The sequence below is a fragment of the Cupressus sempervirens genome, chromosome 1 (genome assembly GCF_028749045.1).
Source record: "Cupressus sempervirens isolate cs-2001-9-10 chromosome 1, ASM2874904v1, whole genome shotgun sequence".
Classification (NCBI taxonomy): domain Eukaryota; kingdom Viridiplantae; phylum Streptophyta; class Pinopsida; order Cupressales; family Cupressaceae; genus Cupressus; species Cupressus sempervirens.
In genome coordinates, this window is record NC_143118.1 from 583,961,755 (window position 1) to 583,983,507 (window position 21,753).

Genomic DNA, 21,753 nt, shown 5'->3' on the forward strand with positions numbered 1-21,753 from the left:
AGAGATTTTTCTAGATGTTTCAAGAAAGGAGGAAAAGGAAAAATGATGGAAAAATTCAATGAATTTGATCAAATCCTAAGATTTGTGATGATGTTTAAGCAGTAAAAATATCCAAGATACCTAGTTAAGGAGGCACAAGAGATGTGTTATGGTTATATATTGGTGAATATGTGAAGAACATAGTAGCAAAGAAAAACTAAGGAGTTGGTGAAGTGTGATTTCTTAAGGGTTACCAAGAAAATCAATGATGGAGAATACGACAAAGTCTAGCCAATGAACTAGGAATGAGTCAAATGGAGATTTGAATTTGTAAAGTGAGTTGTATTTTATTAGATCAAACCTAGTTATTTTAGATTAGGGTAAAAACAAGTTTTGAAGCGACCCAAAACCCTTTAACAAAAGGTAGAAGTAAGCATTAAGCACCACCAGGTTTTGTAAGGACTTGAAACTTGAATTTATAGCAAAAAACACACAAAAACTAGGTTTTACACCAAACAATAAAGCAACCAAGTTTTACAAGGATCTAGAACCTAAAGTTTGAACAAAGTTGGAAAAAAAGGAAAGAGTAGAAAAACCACACGGACAAGCTACCAGCACGGCAACACCCACGACCAGCACTGATAACAGCTCTTTAAAGATATTTGCCACCTCTTTACCTACCTCTATAGTACTTTGTATAATATTAGCCATAGCTAAATAAGGAGCCTCTAGAGTCTCAATGACATTTTCCCTCATGCTCTACCTCGTTCTCTTACTTGGTCCTCTAGGACTCCCCACCCCAAATTTTTTGGAGACATAATCTTCTCATTGCTCAAACTATGGAAGATGATAGTGACTAATTATTGTACTCAAACTAACTCCAATCTAGTTTTAATTATAGTGTCTGTGTTCTATCATGAAACTTGTCTGTGTTCTATCGTGAGCCCTTGTCATGAGCCCCTATCATGGAAAAATCCTCTCCCCTATCTTTTGCCTCTGCCATGAGCAAACAAGGAGCTCATGCCATATGCAAGGAAAGAATGTAGAAGAAAAGGACCTCATGCCCCCATGCCTTTACAAGTTGAAGCTGTTGTTATTCCCAAGTGTGATTGTATCCGAGCCAAGTGACATGGGTTGTAGCAGAGCCGTTGAACTGTGGAGGTGCTAGTATGCCAATTTTTGGTGCTTTCTCTATGTGTACAGGTTGATGACCAAGTGTTTGACAATATACCTCTTTAGGAAAATTATCCACTGTAAATAGATATCAAGACCAGATTACATGTGAATTATTTGAAAAAATGTCTAGTATCGTATTAGCTTCAGTTTATTCTAATACTGTGTAGTATTGTTAATTCAAATATTGCTTAGTATTATTTTATATCATGGACCCCCAACCCAATCCAACAACATTTTAGTAGATAGTTGACTGCTTGACATTACTAGAGAAGGATAATGCAGCTCTAAAAGTCACAACTCTTTCTCTCTTTGTAGTTTCCCAAAGTCTCTTAGTATAGTTGTAGAAGGTCAAATCAGTGAACTAAACTCTCTAGGACATTATTCACTCCCTAGTTGAATCATTAAATGACTTGAACCAGTAGGTTGTAGCTAATTATTCACGCATCCAAGACCTTGTATATGCTACTTTAGTATGTTAGAAACACTAAATTAAAACAATCAAAAAGCATTTCCATACTAATTTAACATAACTTCATGGGAAACAAAGTGAAGTCCTCAAATGAGAATATGAGCCATGGATAGGCTCTCTTAATGAGGATGATCACTTGATGTAGAGGTGTGTCTAATAGCTAAGATGGCTTGATTATTTATGTATGCTCAAATTCTCAAATGGGCTTCAATGGAGGATTTTTGATAGATTTTGGTGAATGGATTAGATGTAAAAATTGCTTCTCAAAATGGCATTATGGCTTTACTTTCTAGATTGTGTTTTTCTTGCAAATGGGAAGGATCCAATTTATAGGCAAGAAGCTTGAGGGATGGAGGGCTAAGATGGAAGGAAAGGAGAAAGCTTATGGAGGGCTCAGATTGAATGAGAGGAGAGCACATGGATTGTGCTTCCTTACAGCCAATCAAGGAGTGACACATGTCATAGGGTGAGAGGATGGAGGAAAGGGCAAAGATGAGTCAACAAAGGAGGCTCAAGAGATAATATCTTACTAAAGACCCTTCATAAGTGCATTGTAAGAGCATTGAAGGAGAGTGTAAGAGATATTTGAAGGTCATTTATGTTGGAGGGTGAGGAATTTCAACTTGGGTTGGATTAGGAAGCTTTGAAGCTTGCTTAGGATTGTGCAAATGATTAGAGGATGGATTAGGATGGTTTAGGATTAGCTTAGGGATATGCAAGTGGATGGCAATAAATGAGGGTGGGTGAAGGAGGAGATATTTGTTAACTTTGGCTTGGGTTAGCAAGTCTTAACCCATGTTTAGGGAATGTGACAAGGCTAGGAGGGGATTAGGATTAGGATTAAAGATAAGGATTGACATCTTCTAGAAGAGTCTAGGCTTTGGATGAGGATGAAGACTTTCTAGAAGAGTCTAGAACTTCCTAGGATGAGGATAAAAAAAGTTTTTAGAAAATAAATAAAGTTTTATTTATTTCAAGGGTTTGGGTTGAGGAGATATTTATTAAAACATTTTTAATAAACATGAGGATTAATATTTAATCTTAATTAAATATTTTGAGTTGGGATTAGGGATAGGAAATGATGGGATTAGCCTTTAATCAAAATTAAAGAAGGATTAGAAGATTTTGGAAGAGGTTAGTGGTCTCAAGGAAATTGGCCAAGTTTTGGGCAAAAAATAAATAAATAATTTATTTTGGGATTTTTGGTCAATTAATTAATTAATTAATTAATAAGGAAATAATGTTTAAATAAGATTTAAACATTTTTGGGAGGGATTCCTTAATTAAATATTTTTAATTAAGATAAAGGGATTTAATGGCATAAAAATTAATTAATTAATTAATTAATGATGATGTCATCAGGGACTTTTTTAGAAAATAAAAATACTTTATTTTCTAAAGGATTTTTAGGTGTCTACAAACCTCTCTAAAACTTTTACCACATAAATAGAAAGCATTACAAAAGATATCAACTCCATTATTGAACACTTCAAGCATATTGGAAACCTCAAGGATAAGCAAACCGAGCTCATTGATAAAAAAACATCTCTCTTGACTAAAATAGAGCAGAAAATTAAATTTTGGGCCTCCACTTGCAAAAACTCTAGCACTACACCTCTGCCTGAGGTCAAAAAAATTGTCCAAGAAAAGTTGGTAGAAGACTTGGTTAGGCGCTTCCGAAAACTCAACCTTTGGGTTAGAGGTCTTCCTCCATCCTCTATTGACTCTATCCCTATAGGCTACTTATTTCTCAGTGAGTAACTGGATAATTTAGATATTACATTAGAAAGAGCATGGTTTGGACATGATGGCACCATTTTTCTTAGGTTTCTCTCATTGGTTCATTGATTACAAGCTCTCAGGGGAAATAAGAAGCTCTTCTATCTTCCCACAAAGATATTTCTTGATGAGGACATCACAAAATCATAGGTATCTAAACTGAAGCACTCTAGGAGTCTTGTGGTAGAGGCAAGTAGTAATGAGAAATGGGTAGTAATAAGGAATCTAAAAGCAGTTATTTGTGACTCACCTCCCAATCATTGGGATGCGAGACATACCCAAGCCAAATGATGGTCTAAGCACCAATAGTTGGGTAGGTCTAAGCCCCCATTGGCTCTCTGCTTGTCAACTATTTGAATGGAAATGGCTCCCTATGGTCTTTGCTAGGCTTACTTCATGATTTTTTGGTTGATTTTTTGGTTTGTTGATTTTTTGGTTGTTACCAAGACTTGTGAGAGTCCTACTCAGCCCCTTCCAAGTTATACAAGGTATTAGTGTCTTTTAGTTTGTAGAGAGGAGGTCCACACTTCAGGTGGTGTGCATGGTTCTGGTGGGGTTTCTTGTTTGATTAGAGATGATCTATATACTACTACCACATTGGTTCTTTTTGACACTCGTGCCAAATTTATGTGAATCCAAGTTGGAGGCACCATTTTCCATCAAAGAGATATCTTCATTATTGTATGTTACTTTTTGCTAACTTCCTCACCTTATGTCATGTATAGTGTTGAGGACAGGAACTCTTTTACAAACCTATTCAAGAGCATCTCCAAGTTTGGGGCTATGGGTGACATCATCATCTTAGGATATTATAATGCACAAACTAAAGATCTCCAAACCCCCTAGTATAATTGTGGGTCTGATTATGGGGCTTTAGTGATTATCTAAGGATCACAGTGGGCCTCTCACTTGTTATGGTTGCCACCTTCACAAGCTTTGTGAGTCCTCTAACCTGGTGATTCTGAATGGCCTCTCTTGCTTCCTAGGTGCTGATATTTTTACATGGTAGCCTCATAGTGGGGGTGAAAGAGTGTTTGATTATATCCTCATTGTTGCTTATTTACTCTTATCCTTCCATGACTTTACTATCTCCCATCTTCCCTTGGCTGATCATGCCCTCGTTAGCCTTTTAGTTTGTGTTTCTTCCCACCCTCTACCACCCATATCTAGTCACCCTACTTAGATCTTCCTTCATACCCATTTCTATTTGGAGGATAGTAATCAAGAACTATTCATTTTTCATTTGAGAAGATTTCTCTATCTAGCTAGCTTCATAGATCACAATCAGGTGTCCACCATGTTTCACTCACTAGCCACCATGATTTGGGAGTCAGTTCTCCTCTCTATCCCCTAGCACTCCCAAATCTATTGGTAGAATACTTGCCCCATGAACTAGTGGCTTGATGATACCTATAAAACTTTCAATTGCTCCTTGCACTTCACTTTTGATACTCATTCCCCACTTTCCCCAATTTACAACTCTCTTACAAATGCTTTCTTCACCACAAGAAGTTATTTATTGCTTCATAGGGTAGATCCCTCTATGACATGCTTATTTAGTATCCCAAGTTGTTTTGGTGCATCATGTTCCCCCAATGTAGCCAACTGAAATCCACCCTTGACCTTTGCCTACTTGCCTCCCATGTCTCCATGTTGTATGACATCCTAGGTAAACTCTCTCCCCTTCCCAACCCACCCCCCCATTATCATCTATTCCCCACCTCCAATATTTACAAGGCCATTGACTTATGAGATGCAGTAGGGTAGCTGATGAGGAGAGTTTTTAGGATGAGTTCTTCAAGCCTGGTGCCACGATTCTAGGCCCTAATCTCTCCACACTCTTTAATGGAGTGGTTTGTTTTGGTTTTCTGGACTCATGGTGGAGACACATTATTCACCCAATCCATAAGTCTAGGATGGCTTCCAATCCCAAAAACTATAAGACCGTCACGATTGGGCATATATTTGCCAAAATTTATGCTACAATATTGAATACTATTTTATCCAGTGATCTTGACAGGAGGAATTGCAGGACTAAGGGTCAAGCAAGATTTAGGGAAGACTACTAGACCATGGATCATATCTTTAATCTACATGTTATTATCAAGGAGGCTTGGAACCACTTGAAGAAAGTCTACTGTTGTTTTGTGGATTTTTGTAGGGCTTTTGATTCCATCCCCAAAGTGGCCTTCTTTCAAAGACTTAGAGATATCAGTATTTTTGAGATCTTGCTGACAGCTATCATGAGGTTATATGAGACAATTATTAGTAGACATAGGACCACAAGGGCCTCCTTGACCCTATCCAAAGAACCATTGGGGTGAAGTAGGGTTGCCCTCTCTCACCCACCTTGTTTAGGATCTACATTGATGAGCTTGAAGCTTTTCTCAGTGACTCCTTGCTTCCAGGTGATGGTTGTCACTTACATCAGGTATTGATCTCCATCCTTCTCTTTGTTGATGATGTGGTTCTTCTTGCTTATTCTCTTAAGGGTCTTCAAAGGCTTCTAGATAGACTTGCATCTTTTTGTGACATGAGATAGCTGGTGGTGAACCTTGAGAAGACTCATGTTATGAACTTCAATGGTTTGAAGACCTCACATCTCCATTTCACTTCCAAGGTTAGGAAGTTGAGATTGCATCATCTTACACATACCTTGGGGTTACTTTTTCTAGATCTCATTTTAGCTTGAGATTAGCCATTCAGCCTCAAATTAGTAAAGGGTTGGGTTCCCTTGCCATGCTTGAGAGATATTGTTTCAGACACTACTTTCAAGACACATCATCTAAGCTATCCCTCCTAGATTCCTTAGTAAGACCCACAATGCTCTATGGTTTGGTTGTTTGGGGTCCTTCCCTTTTAGACTCAGCTTGGGCCATGATCAAGTACACCCAAACTCTGCTCCCCTATCAGATTATTAGATGTCATAGATCTACCCTCCATAGTGTTATTTTGGCTAAGTTTGGAGCTTTCCCATTCAAGCTTGTAGCTATTTTTGACCTGATCTGGTTTCTCCATCATCTTTATGGCTTTGTAGACTTGGTTGAAGACCTATATAGATACCCTTACTTAGCCTACTACTCCTCAGCAGCTATTACAAACTCTGATATAGCCACTAGAGGCTACTATTGGTATGCTTAGGCTACTATCCTTTTGAGTTAATTTGGGATCGACATCAACCATCTCCCTCCCTACCAGTTCTCATTGGGTGCTCATGCTCATCTACTCCCCTCTTGGTAGGAGTTGAACTGGCATGTCAGACTTTACATCCATACTTAGTATATTATACAAACCTAGGTTGATCCCCTAGGGGGACTATGTCTGAGAATGGCTTTCTACACTGAGCACTTCTTAGATATTCAAGATGGGATTGTTCTATGACTTGAGTACTTACATAGATATTGGATACACACCTTGTGTATCTCTTTTGGCTCCTTCAAGGTGGGCTTGTATAGACTCTAGATCTAGGTCGATCACCATATTGCTAGAGAGGATCAGGTGTGTAGACTTTGTACCTTAGAAAAGGTAGAATTTGAGATCCATATCCTCTTTAGATGCCCCATATACTACAAGATTAGAGGGAGATTTTATTTTCTATTTAGATATTGCAGATCCCTTTCAGATTTTTTCAAGTGCATAGATCAATGTTTCATTGTGTTCTATCTCCATGAGTCCTTACAACTTCACAACCATACTTTATAGCTATCATTTCCTATGAGTCAGACCTAGGCATAGCTTATTATGACCTTCTTCTCACCCTTAGATCTAGCTAAGGGTGTGAAGTGACCATATAGTTTCCCTAACATAGGTCATTTTAGATCTATGAGACCCCACAGGGGACCTCTTCACTAGTGACACTCCTCTCATAGCACTCAGCCTCATCACAGGGCCTTTGGTAGCCACCTAGTTCAATCATTGTTAAACTTTTTCCCAGTGAGGATGGATACCTAATATTTTTTGTTATGTCTCCTGCTTTCTTCTTCATTTGTTGTACTTGTTCTTTTTTGGACACTGTTTGGTGCTCCATTTGTTTTCTATCTTTTTGATGTAAGCTTCTAGTCCCATAGACCCATGTTGTGGTCTTTTTTTGGATAGTAATAAAATTATCTTATCTTATCTTAGCTTCTTACTCAAACTGGCTACCGCTACACACAAACTAGATGTTACCTATTCCATTCTTTTCCCACTTTCTTCTATTAAGTAGTGGAGTTCCAGCTCATACTCCTTGAGTTTTTCAAGAATGTTACCAATTTGTCTTTCTAGTTGTGTTCTTATAGTTGGTTCATGGTCTAGCTCTTTCTGAATAACCCCAAATTTTTTCTTAAGCAACATGATTTTATTGTAAAGCCAAGAATCACCTTGAAGGTATGATTTTGCTTTAAGCTTAGCAGTATGAAGGAAGGATAATTTTTCTTCATGAGACTCTTCCCTACACCCTTCATTAGCCCTAATAATAGTATCAATACTAGTTGTTTTTGTATTGATCTGGATCTCAGTGTTAACATCTTGCTTCTCTATATTCTCCTCTTTCTTCTCTTTACTCTAGTTGTTATCCTGCATGACAGGAACTTTACCCTCATTTTCCTTTCTAGTATCCTTCTCCATTTTCTCCTTTCTATTATTTCTCTTAGAAGTAGAAGGGTGAACACTCTATTTCTCCTCATCATCCCCTAAAGCTTCTAACATAGCATGAGACTCAATTATTCTATCCTTTCTACCTTCCACATTATCCTTACCAATTGAAATTCCTTTTCTCCCAAAATAACCTTTCAGGTTGGAGCTGAATTACCCCATTTCCATTTTTTTATCATCATCAATAGAGTTCTCAGACTCTGTAACTTCCTACAAATTTTTCTTTTTACTCACCCATTTGTTACCCTTTTTGATACTCTTACTATCACTAGTACCTTCCTCACTTTTGACCTTAATTATCTTAGAATGAGGATCATTGCCAAACACTTTCCTCTTCTTTTCCACAACTAGAGAAGGTTTAATATCCTTTCTTTTATAGAACTTTTCTATTAGTAATATTAAACCCTCATGAAGCATAGGACAAGACTCTTCTTCTTATGGGCATGGAGGCTTTGTAACAGACAGTATTTCAAGTAAAATAGGAAAGACATTCTATCTTTATACCTAAAATGATTTAGGAAAACAAAGAGAAACTTATGGACCCTCTTAGCTCTACCATCAAGAATAAAGTACTCATGAATGCACCACAACACATCCCTCAAGAATACCTTGATCCGTCTCGGGTCATAGAAGTCGTCTCTCTTCTCCATCTATTTTTGGGAATTTCATAAAGGTTGCATTCAAGATACATGTCTTCTTGTTGAGTTTTAGTCTCTCTAAGGGTAGTCCAATAATCCCATCTATCAATTCCTCATATGGATTCATCGTGACCCCCTTTAAAGCGACCCTTTCTTCAATCCAATTTTTGAAGAAATTCTCTACAATATGTGGATTATACCCATGGAGTTTCTCGATATAAGTCGTTACTTTCCCTTTTTTTGGAATCTCCTGCACATGAGCATTTTCCTTCCATTCCTTATAGTTACTCAATTCTTTCTTCTTGGTTCCCCTTCCATCTCTTGTTCTTCTTTGCACCTGTAATTTTTCTAAGAAATGGTAACCAAAAGAAAGAGTAATGTGTTTCTAATTTTTGAGGAACTTTTAACCTTGCATACGTGTTCAGTACAAATCATAATTACACCATAGTACTTCATAGGGATACTCAATCTATTTGTCATAATCCCATCACTTCCCTTAATAAATTTCTCAATCTTAACTAATATTTCCTTCTCTTGCATTTTTCTTGTCATAATTAACAATTGTCATCAGCTCCACTTCCTTACATAGGTCATCTTGCCACCTAAGCTTAGTTGCCTTATAGACTACTTGGTTGGAAATCTAGTCAGCTATTGTATTGCCCTCCTGAAATATGTGAGAAATAAAAAAATTATCAAATTTATTCATAATATCTTTAATTTCCAATATACTTACCTCATTGCTCCAAGTTATCAGACTCTTATTATTAAGCATATTAATTATATTGAGTGAATCTCCTTCCAACCACAGATTCTAGATTTTGATATCTAGATTCATCCTCATAGTATACAAGGCATCTATTGCCTAAGCTTTATGGCTTGTAGACTTGCCTATAGATATTGCAATAGCATCTACAATTCTACTAGATTGGTCTCTCAAAATGCCTCCACAACCATCTTTTCTAGGATTTCCTTTGGTTGACTTGTCAAAATTACCTTTAATCCATCCCATAGGAGGAGAATTCCATTTAACATTATGTCTCTGATCATTAATCTTTATTTTATTGCCTTCAGTCTTCATAGGATTACTTGTTTGGATTTCATCCATCATTTTTCTCTGAGATTTGAAGTTCTCTTTGATATCTCTAATTATATTTTGACCAAGAACCCATTTAGAAGTCTCTTTATTTCTAAAAAATCTATTGTTCCTCTCTTTCCAAATTCCCCACCAAAGATGAGGTCGAGAGATCTTCCAAAGGAATCCAATATTAGCATCCTTAGATGGACAAGTCAAACTTTGGAAACATTGTTCAATGTTATTATGATGCACCCAATCTATATTCCAATAGAGAAGGAGATAAATCCATACTTTCTAGCTGAAACTATAGTTTAAGAAAAGGTGATTCCTATCTTCAGATTCCATTTTACATAGATATCATCCGTTGACCAAATAAACCCCTTTTTTTTGCAAATCATCCAAGGTTAATATTTTTTTTGAAGCATAGTCCAGAAAAATATATTGATTTTAGGAATGAGTCCTTTAGTCCATGCTTTTGCCCATAAAGGTGTGTTTCCCTTATCCTCTTATCTAAAAATAGAAGAGACTTTAAAACATCCTCTTGATTCTATCCCCCACACCATAATATCTTCTTTATGAGGATAAAGGGTAAAAGCATTCAGAGCCAACTAGATACTAGTAAAAATTAGATTACTCTCTACAAGGTTAACCCAATAATTCTCCATTAAGACACCAAAAATCTATTTATATCTATACACAAGAGTCTTAACCTCAAAATCCTCAATTAATGGGTGATCCAGAAGCCACACATCATCCCAGAACCTAATCTTTTCCCCATTGCCCACTTCCCATTTATATCCCTTATTTAAGATGTGTTTAGCTCCATAAACAACACCCCAAATGGCAAAAGATGAAGGAATAATGGGGTAAGATAGAAAATTAGACAAAGAAGGAGCTATAAAAGGTATTTATGTTTCTAGATGGAACTCCATTCCTTGTTATCATGATAGACTCTCCAGCCTTGCTTGGCTAGTAAAGCTTTATTCATAGTCCTTATAGACCTAATACCCAATCCACCTTGTAGGTTAGGCTTACAGATTTTATCCCAAGCAATCAAGGCCATTCTCTTCTTTTCATCTATTCCAAACCAAAGAAAATTCCTTTGAATTTTGTCAATAGTATCAACAAATTTAACTAGAATCTTAAAGAGACTCAAGGCATAAGTAGGAATACTTTGGGGACAAGCTTTAAGGGGGGTCACTTTACCAGCTTGACTCAACAAATTACCTTTCCACCTTGCCATTTTTTTATTGAATTTATTAATAAGATCCTGCCAAAAAGATTCTGAAGGACTTTGCCCCAAGGGAAGACTGAGGTAAGTACAAGGAAAAGATCCTATATAACAACCAAGAATATTTTCAATCTTTCCCTATCTAATAACTAGAGTGTCAATAAAATATAAAGAGCTCTTATTCCAATTAATCAACTACCCAAAAGTAGAAGAATAAAGATTAAGGGCCTTTTTGAGATTTCTCACCTCCCTAACATCAAATTTACCTATAAAAATGGTATCATCCAAAAATTTCTCATGAGAAAAAATAAGAGGATGAGAAGAAGTTCTCAATCCCTAAATTTCCCCTTTGGAAACAAATTTTCTGATATATTTGCCCAAGCAATCAGCCATAATAGTAAAGATGATCAGAGACAAAGGATCACCCTGCCTCAACCCCCTAGATGGTTTTTTAAAAAATGTATATTTCCCATTAACCAGTACATCAATAGTAGTAGTGGAGATCATTTTCATAATAAGCTTAATCACATTGACACTAAAACCAAAAGATATTAGGATCTTGTAAAGAAAAGACCATTCAACTCTATTGTAAGCTTTTGCAATATCAACTTTAATTATAAAAGCCTGATTGTTAGAAAGAGATAGAGAATGGATACTTTCATGCACAAAAATAATACAGTTAAAGATTTGTCTACTATGAATAAAACCATTTTGTTGCTCTGAAATCAGAGAAGGAAGAATTAACAACAATCTCAAAGTAAGGACTCTAGTTCTGATTTTATAAATAGAATTGCAAAGGCTAATAGGCCTAAACTGATCTGGGAATCAACACCAATCTTATTTGGAATCAAATAGAGGAAAGTAGAGTTAATTTCCTTCAACATTCTTTTAGCCCCAAAGAATTCTTTGATAACATCATACACATCTTTTCCAACTAGTTTCCATTCTTTCTGAAAAAATTGTTGGAAATGATTGAAAGGATCATGAATGAAGAATAATGGAACTAGTAAAGAATTTTTTCAATCATTATTTTGTCATTGATGTCAAATTTTCTACTTGTAGGAATGACAATTACTTGAGTGATCCAAGTACTATCAATTGGTTGATTGACAAGGAGGAGACAATCAATAAGATGTAACTAGAGCACCTAGAGAAAGGTTGAAGTTATGATGTTCAAAAGAAGTATAAGGATTAGCTAAGCCATTGATGAAATAGTGTATTGATGACATACTCTAAGACACAGAGAATGGACACACTAAGACACATCAAAGATGTAAGGTTTAACTAAGTCATTTGTAAAGCTTAACTAAGTTCATTAGAGAGAGTCGAGAAAGCTAGTTAGAGTCGAGCAGATTCTTAGTTGAAGCCGAGCAAGTTCAACTTTAGTGTGTGCCAAGAAATCCTTTAGGTGTCAAGTAACACATAATTGTCCAGGTGTCGAGCATCAAAAAAAATGTAATGGATGCCAAGGAAGTCTTCAAGTGTCGAGCAAAGTAGAAATGATATAGGTGCTGACGCTAGTAAAACAATAGTAGGAGCCGAGTAACACAGAAGGTGTCGAGCATCAATAAACCAATGATGCCAAGTTGTTGCATTATTTGTTAAGTCAAAGATTTGCCAGATCTGTAATGATAAGTTTGTTACATTGAATTTTATGAATTAGTTGGATGATAAGGATGATGAGTAGATGTCACAAAATTTTATGTAAACCATGCAAAACAATTCAAGGCAAATGTTGGTGGACTTATCATGAAATTTTTAGAAGAAGCAATTTGGAGGGAAAACAATACTATTTTCTCAAGATCAAATCAAGATTTGAGCGGGAAATGAAGAATAGAACTTCTTTATAAGGAGCTACAGGTCAGAGATCAAAAGTGTGTGAGAGGGAGTTGGTCATGAGTGTGATCATGTGAAGAAGCCAAGAGAAGGCTAGTGTGAAGTGTTAAGAAGAGGACACAGTGAGGAGTAAGTATAGAGCATCAAGACTCTGAGTTGATCAAGTGGCCATAAGAGTGCATTGACATAATGAGTAGAAGAACTCAAGGAGACAAATCTTGAAGGGTGAACAAGGTATCAGCACTGCAAGGGAGAAAAGCCAAGCAAAGAAAGGAACTAAAGAGTGATCTGAAATCTGCAAGGTTAGGGTTGCAATCTTTATCTGGTCAAAACCCTTCTAATACTCTCTTACCATTGTATTAGATATTGAAATCCTACATTGCTAGGTTAGCTTAACAACTAGGTGGATAAGCCTCAGGAAAAGGATAGAAGATTCCCAGGAGAAGGATAAGAGATCCTTAGGATAAATAGGAGATTCTTAGAGAGGGATAAAAGATTCTTTTGAGAAGGTGACTATAAATCCCATGGACTTGGGTGAACCTAACAGCTTTATGTAAAGCCTTTAACAGGGAAAACCATCAGAAGTGGTTGAAACCAATTGTGTAGTTATTTTGTGGGTGTCATCCCCACTCCAGTTTAACCTTCTTATTCCTAGAGGGTTTCTAGGTCATCAAAATTCTTTTTCTTATGTGGTGATGCATGATTACTTTTCATGATTGTTTAATGTTTAATTGCATGCATGATAAGAAAGGAAAAAGGATAATACTTTTGATTCACCTCTATTTTATTAGAAAGTTTTATTGGACATTATTGGATCGTGAATAACTGATTCACCCCCCCTCTCAGTTAATAGCATAGGAAAACCATTTGGCCCTGGTAACTATTGGAATGTCTTAATGGAAAGAATGCTTCTAAGGGGGGGGGGGGGGGGAGGGGGTGAATCAGAAGTATTAGCTTTTGGCCTATTTTTAAATTCTTAATAAAATATTATTGAAATGAACATGCATGCATATCAACATTAAGTAATCATGAGAAACACATATGCATCACCACATAACACTTGAGATTTTGGTAACCTAGAAACCCTCTAGGAATAAGAAGGTAAAACTAGGATGGGGATGACATTCACAAAATCACTGCAACAATAATGTTTGACCATTTTTGATGGTCTGCACTATTAAAGGCCTACCCTATTAAAGGCTTTACACTGTCTCAATAGTGACCTGGTTAAAGGATTTACAAACACTTTACATGAAGTTTTACCTTGTTAAAAGATTTACTCACCTATTTAAAGGATCTTCAAAATAGCTATTAAACTAATCTATCACCATAGAATTTCCTTTCTAATATGATGGCTAGAGAGTATTAGACATAATAAACCTGATAGCTTACAATCCTTTGATTTTTGAATATAGGCACTTGATCTACTTACTCTGATCTTGATCCTCTGAGATCTGATGCTCGTTTGTATCCCTTGCTTTGTTCTGATCAACTGAATATTTAACTATTATTCTCTTCCTCTAAGTCTTTATATTCTTTACTCTAAACTCTAGTATAATTTCTCCATACACTCCCTCATCCATATACATGATTCAATGAGATTTAGTCTTCCTTATAAAGACATTTGAAGACTTAGGGTTAGACATGGATCTACAATCCATATTGAATCTCTTTTTTCCACTCATTCCTTGCACTTTTATTATTGGTTGCATGCCTTCTCCATTTTTCTTGTTGGCTGCATGTAGATTGCATAGGAAATAGAAAATATTTGATCTTATCACTTAAATCCTTCGAGATTCATCATATTTCAGCCATAAAAATGGTTTATATCTGAATTAGTGAAGTTACAAACTCATATGTGCATTATGTGTTACTCGACACTTACTGATTCCTGATGCTCGACATCTTCTATGACTCGGCACCTAAATATTACTCAGCACTTGTATTATACTCAGCACCTGAATTCACTCAGCACTTGATCTTCACTTGGCACCTGAAGGCTGCTTGGCACCTGATGGATTTCCTGACTCGGCACAAGCTATGGCTCGGCATACATAGTGTACTCGGCTTCAATGTAGAAAGTGGTTAAGTTGTGTTGGCACTCAAATGTCAAAACCATTCTAAGACTAACAATCTCCCCCTTTGACATGAGTGGCAAAAACACTTAACTAAGCATTATTTGTCTAACCTTATGAGTACATTCACTAATCTACTTAGTATATATACAGAGGTTTTTTTAAAAAACTTGATCAAAATTTTGTAACTTACAATATATTCCTCAAAATTATTATAACTCCCCCTAAGTTAATTGAGCCATTATTTGTTTTGTCTTTGTGACCAAAATTCTGTGCTAAATATGTCTCTTATACTGATATAACTAATACTCTTTGTCTATTCTCTATTTACAGCTCCCCAAAACATTATATCTCCCTTTTTTATCATTGTCTCCCCCTTTACAACTTTATATCTCCCCTTACTTATTTATATATATCTCCACCTTTTTGACACAAATGTCAAAGGGCACTAAGGGTTAAGACCATATTTCACCAAAAATGTACTATTTGCATCCATAATCATCTTGAGAGTTGCATCCCAATTATTCAAGGTAATTTCTAATGATTTATGCTGGATGGCAGTCTCTGTAGCAAGGTGAACAAGTCCATCTAAGGTAGAAAGATTAGGATCTTTCTTGAGAATAGTTTCAGCATAGACCTATTCTTTATGGAGTATTTCCAAATGTGGAGTAATGGAAGATTGGAGCTACATTAGTTTGGCCTTGATGGTGGCCTCTTCTACTGTTACTACAGCTATTTCCCTTTGGGTGTGAAGTGTTTGAGCAAAATGCTTCTCACTTTGAGCTAGATCTTTTGGTAGCTGCATGCTTGAAATATTCAGATTCCTCTCCATGCTCATTATTTTTTGGCTTGTCTCCTGTGTGAAGTATGAAAAGTCACACAACTTTTTGTACAATGAGAATATATTCTCAAGAACCTTTTTCACTTTGTCTATTACCTTTGCCAATTCAACCTAGGAAAGTGCAATTTGACTAGATATTTTGTCATTTACTTTCCCCTAGAATTTTCTTTGAGACCATTCCATAAGTTTTACATTTGTCTCTTGGTCTACATTTGTTATCTAGTCAAAAATGTCTGATAATTGTTCCATTATATGCGTTGACTCATCTAGTGACTACAAATTGAAGGCATCCATAAAGATGTCTTTAATCTCATGTAATGTTTTCTTTTGTTTATACTCCTTCCTAAGTATCTCCTGCCACTTTCTTCTATTCAATGCTTCTTGCACCTCGATGATTTGATCAATGATTATTGTTTTTTAGTCATAACTTGGTATGAGTATCTCCTCATCTAATTCAGGGTCTCCATAGTTAAGCACCCTTGTAAATTTTGTAGTACTTGATCCTGGTGCTGACATCTGTAGTGGCATTGCAATATTTCTAGGCTATTTAGGAGGAGTCCTTGAGGTAGGAAAATTTATCAATGCTTGTATAGCCTCTCACTCTTTGGGGGTTTTCTCTACTTCCTTCTCCTCCTATCTACTACTTTGATCAATAGTAAGAATGTGAGGAGGTGCACCTTGTGTTTGTGTTATAGGATCAGAAGCAACAGTCTATCATGTTTGTACTATATTTTTGTCTCCTTCTGCACTGTAGTGTCAATTATTCCTGATGTAACTTTTGTTGGCATTTGAAGTTGACCACTAGTAGCTATAGAGATGATGGAAGGTGGTTCTTGTGATTTGACCTTATCTCTAACTATCTCTTCTACTAATTTTTGTAAGTCATTCACACCGACCAAAATTGGACTTGTACATAATTTTTCTTGTAGAGTTATTTGGTCGAGGATCTTAGTGAGATCTTCTACAGTTAATGGGTTGATGTTCTGACATGAGGTGTCAACAACATCCTTAATTTTTATGAATTCTATAGGTGTGGCAATAGAGTAAGGAGGACTAGACGGTGGAAGTTGTGTGTCTTGCACACTTTGATCTTCTTGCTACTCACTAGTACCCCTGTCTTCATCTTTTCCTTCCTCCTCTTCAATATTTTTCTCTACTTCTATCTTCTCTTCTCTCATTTTTCTTCTCTCTTCTGGCTTAGTAGTACCTTCTTCCTTGTATTCTTCTTCAAGAACATCTTCAACCTTTTTGTACAAATTCTTCCATGATTTTGTTGTTCTTTGTACAATTTCTTCAATTTTGTTTTGGAGAATGAAGAATGCCTTGTAGTTAGGTGTAAACCTAGTGTTATTCCTTTTGACTGTTTTAGCTATTTGCTCCTTACTCAAATTAAGCAATATGCTTGCTACAGTTGATTCTGTCATCACCTTCTCCATTTTCAAACAAAAGTGCCATTTGTCTTCTACAATTTTAGACAGTCCCTTGGGCAATTGTCCATCTAGTTCAAGAGGTGTATACTTGAACTGTGCCATCATTCCATAAACTGATTCTTCTATTTTATTTTGTTCCTCTTTAGTGAAATTATTGAAATCAACTTTACTCATGTTACTTAAGTCTCCATTTCCAATCTTTTCACATAATGTATCAACTGAAGACTTAGGAGAATGGCTTGCCTTTTCAGATTGATCTTCTTCATCAGTATCAATTTGAGCCACATATTTTCTTCTTTTCCTTGGCTCTTCTTGTGTCATCTTGATTGTTTTCTCCTTTGTAGCTTCCTCTTTAGTTTTTTGTGTGGAGGCCCTTGTTGCAGCTCTGGTTGTTGGCTTTTGGGTTGTTGGCATGGCAGTTTTCTTTGGTTTAGGCTGTGCTGAAGGCTATACTATTGCCTTTCTTTTCTTTGGCTTAGCTTGAGTTGGTGCTTCCTTGGCTTCTTCTTCCTTAGCACCTTCCTCCTTATCTTCACCCAGACCTTGAGTTAATTCTATTGGGCCTTGTTCTTGTTCATCCTCATTATCATCATCATCATCTTCATCTTCTTCTTCATCTTCTACTTCCTCAATTCCTTTACCAAATTTCTTCTTTATTTTCTTCACCATTTTATCTTTCTTCTTAATTATAGAGGCTATCTTTAATTTTGTTTCAATCTTGGATTTAACCATATCATATGTGCCAAAAGATTTGGTAGACTTATCTATTTCCTCTGCAAGAAAAACAGTGATAGTTGTAGATGCTTCATCCACATCTAGTTCATAACCAAATGGCCTTAGCCATCTCACCCTTGGAACTACTACTTGGATATAGGTGAAATCAATATCAACTAGGAAACATATGTCATTGATATGTTTTTCCACTAGCAAAACTGGTATTCTTACCCTTTGCTTCATGGATTTCTTGAAATCCTCAAAATCACTTGTCATTTGGGCTTCAAAGTTATCACCCATCTGATCAATGAACTCATTGATTTGTTTTATTGCAGTTTTGTTAGGGTCCCAATTCACCTTTCCTATAGAAGCAAACTCTTCCATAACATAAAAGAACATACACATAAGAACTGAACCAAATTTGCATTGAGCACCTTTTGATCTCCTTATAGCTCCTAGGTTTTCATTTATCTATTGCAACATAAGTTCTAACAAATCATATGTGTGGTCTTTCTTTACCAATTTGTATGCTACATCACTAGCTATGCATGGCACACTGTTCAATCGACTAGATTGATAGAATTTGTGGGATATTATTCTCATAGCAAAATCTAGAAGAGGATCGGTGATGGTATCAATAGTCATACCCCTCTTATTCCATTTTGCCCCTGTATTTCTTTCAATGATCTCTTTGGAATCATTGTGCAGGATCTTAGCCTGATCTAGGGTTGAGAAACCTGTAACCCTATGTATTATCGCTTTTGTAATCTTAACGAGACCTGTTTCCAACCATAAACATCCATTTTGGATTCTGCTTAAAATAATCTATATCCATTCAATTTTGAATACTATAGGATAAACTAGGGCATTGGTCAAACCCTTTCTCTCGACTATCTTGTATTCATCCTTCAAAATCTTATTCTCGCACAGTTTGTCATAGGCTTGGAAAATTTCAAGATCACCTATGGTGCCAATTTTACATTTATAACACTTTCTTACATCCTACACCATAACTACTTTGGATGGAATAATGGATAATGTGCTGGCAGGGTCATTTTTGTAGGCAGCTTCTAGAATGGGCTTGAATTCAAGTTGTTTGACTTCATTACTAACTAGTTTTACTTCATGACTTTCCTTCCCTTTAGTGGTTCTTGACCTAGATGCCATTGTTTTCCAAACTAGGGTTTAAAATATAAACAAGATTTCAAACTCTATGTAGCTCGACACTTGAATGAAATACCTTTGATCGATGAGATTTATGCTTAATCACTATTGAAAGAGGTTGAAATCTATTTGGAACACTGGATTCTCTGCTATGAAGTCACTTTTCTCTTTTCTTCTCCTTTGCTTCTAGTTCACAATGAAGAAAAGTGATTAAAATTGCAATAATATACCCTATTTCCATCGCATTAAATGTTCAACTGCACACTCAGCTTGCACTTCATTTCCACTTCACTCAGCTTCCATTGGAGTTATTTAACTCAGCATCAGTTGTCAACTTGATCGCTGTTAGGAATTCGACATCCACTAGAGTTTTACTCGGCATCCAAAGACAAATCGGTATCATCATTTTGTCTTGGCATCTTGTCTCATGTAGATTTATACTTTGCATTGCTTCTTCATGGTTTAGGGCTGATTTATGATACTTCCTTATATGTATCAGCCCCATAGGCTCATCTTGTGATTAATTGGATGAAAAATGATCACTTGACCTTGTGGGTGAAGTGACCCTTCCATTGGATGTACTTGATTCATTCTTTCTCTACCATGTCTTTTTCATGTCTGTTCTGATGTATTCCACATCAATCTTTTCTTTTCCTTTGTTGGATTCAATTTTTGGTGCTTTGGACCTTGTAGGACAGTTTCTACTGATATGACCAATTTTCAAGCAACTAAAACATGTGGTTTGGTTCAACCATCTTTTATAATTCCCCTTGAAATGTGTTCTTATGTAGTTTTTAGGGATATGTCCATATTCCTAACAATAATGACAGTTATACCTAGTGTTATAATCCCAACAGTAGTGACTTTCATTCCCTTTTATTTTTGTTGGTTGATTTGATGTCCACATAGGCTTTGATCTGCATTCAAATGCTCTATGTCCATAAAATCTTTGTGTGCTTGTGACTTTGGTCTTACAATCTTGTGGCATATGTCCTTGCATGTTGCACTTGTGACAGTAACCCTTTCTTTTGGGTGTGTTTGGCTGATTGATTCTTCTACTCCTACAAACATTAGCAGTATGCCCCTTTTTATTACAGTAATGACAAGTGGGTTTACAATCCTTACCTTTTTCACTTCTTTGCTCAACACTCTTTGATGATTCTCCAACTTCAGTGCTGTTGTATCCAAGTCCTAATGTATCATGGGTAGATCTTGGGAATTTCATCAACTATTCAAAGTACTTGATGGCTTCACTTGACTTGTTAAGATTCTCTATTATCTCTTTTTCTCTTTTCAATTCATTTTGCAATAGTTCATTCTGCATCTTCAAAGTAGAGATCTCAATATCTTTCATATTGAGTTCATCATGAAGGTTCATCATTTGGGCAAGTGTATCCATTTGCATGTTTGAGATCCTTGTTAATTCAATAAATTTTTCTTCAAGTTTGTTTGCAAGATTCTTTTTTTTATCTTCCATCATGACTATATCCTCAACTACTCTTTTCTTTTGTTCAGTGATTTCACATAACATTATGGTCTGTGATTCATGTTCCATTTTGAGAGATCTTATCTCTTCTGATTGAACTTTGTTTTTCTCCATCAGTTCTACTATTGTTGCATCAAACTCTTTATTTTCTCCATTGGCAAGCACTCGTGTGGTATCAATATCCCTGTAGTTTATATCATTTTCAGCTATGGCTATCTCTTTCCTTCTTTTCAAGGATTTTCTTAATTCCACTCTAGCTTCTTCTACCTTATGTAGAGCGAGATGCACATCTATCACCTGGTTCTCAATGATCTTTCCAAGTTTGAAAACTTCCATCTTTAGATCTTTTCCTCCAAGCCATTAGGCTTTTTCTTGAGAGAACTCAACTCTGATACCAATTGTTGGAATGTCTTAATGGAAAGAATGCTTCTAAGAAGGGGGGAGGTGTGAATCAGAAGTATTAGCTTTTGGCCTATTTTTAAATCCTTAATAACATATTATTGATGTGAACATGCATGCATATCAACATTAAGCAATCATGAGAAACACATGTGCATCACCACATAACACTTGAGATTTTGGTAACCCAGAAGCCCTTCAGGAATAAGAAGGTAAAATTGGGGTGCGGATGATACCCACAAAATCACTGCAGCAATAATGTTTGACCACTTCTAATGGTCTACCCTGTTAAAGGCTTTACACTATGTCAATAGTGACCTAGTTAAAGGATTTACAAAAACTTTACATGAAGTGTTACCTTGTTAAAGGATTTACTCACCTATTTAAAGGATCTTCAAAATAGCTGTTAAACTAACCTATCACCATAGGATTTCCTTTCTAATACAATGGCTAGAGAGTATTAGACATAATAAACCTGATAGCTTACAATCCTTTGATTTCTGAATATAGGCACTTGATCTGCTTACTTTGATCTTGATCCTCTGAGATCTAATACTCGTTTGTATCCCTTGCTTTGTTCTAATCAATTGAATATTTAACTGTTGTTCTCTTCCTCTAAGTCTTTATATTCTTTACTCTGAACTCCATTATAATTTCTCCATACACTCCCTCATCCATCTACATGATTCAATGAGATTTAGTCTTCCTTATAAAGACATTCGAAGACTTAGGGTTAGACATGGATCTACGATCCATATTGAATCTCTATTTTTTGCTCATTCCTTGCACTTTTATTATTGGTTGCATGCCTTCTCAATTTTTCTTATTG